An 810-nucleotide genomic window follows, 5' to 3' on the forward strand; every position below is an offset into this window, starting at 1 on the left:
AGGAAGGCTTTGTGACCATGGGCTCAGCGAAGTCAGGGCCTAGAGGGAAAATTCCTGTCTACTCCAGCAACCAGAAATGCTCAGCTCTCCCTTGCTGAATAATGTTAGAGACACGCCAAGTTCCTATTCACTGATCCTCTATTTTCTAGACTCCAGATCCAACCTTCACCTGTTTCTTCAGACACATCGACACCATTGGTGAAGCTCTGGCTTCCTTCATTCTTCAGTCATGACCTAGACTCATGATTCTGGTCCTTCCAGCTTTGATCTAGAGACATCTTGACCTCTAAGGTGACTTCCAGCCAATCTCATCCATGATGTGTGGATTTTATTACCAACAACAGCTATGGTAACAACAATTAATGTTTACTGAGCACTCACAATGTATAAGGCACAGTGATGAGTGCTTTACATTCATTAGCTCACTTCATTCTCATAATAACCCTCTGAGGTTATACTATTAATTAGCCCCATTTTACAGATGAGAAAGCCAAGGCTTTGTGTGGTAAGTAAATTTTCCAGGAGCACACAGTTAGTAAGTTGTGACAACAGGATTCGAACCTAAATCATTTTGACTCCAGAGCCTGAGCTCTTAACCATTAGGCAATACTGCCCTCCAGGAGTAATCTTGTGTCCACCTTCTGAGAGCATTTCACTGTGGACTCCTGTGATACACTGAACACAGTAAATGATAACAAGTGGTATACAAGAGCACTTACATTGTTGAAATTGAAGCTTAAGGATAATTGGTTTGCAAATGAGACTAACGAGGTACAGTAGTCCAGTGACAAGGGCCAGAAGGCAGAAGGG

This window comes from Trichechus manatus, unplaced genomic scaffold (genome assembly GCF_000243295.1).
Source record: "Trichechus manatus latirostris isolate Lorelei unplaced genomic scaffold, TriManLat1.0 scaffold00141, whole genome shotgun sequence".
In the NCBI taxonomy this organism is placed as follows: domain Eukaryota; kingdom Metazoa; phylum Chordata; class Mammalia; order Sirenia; family Trichechidae; genus Trichechus; species Trichechus manatus.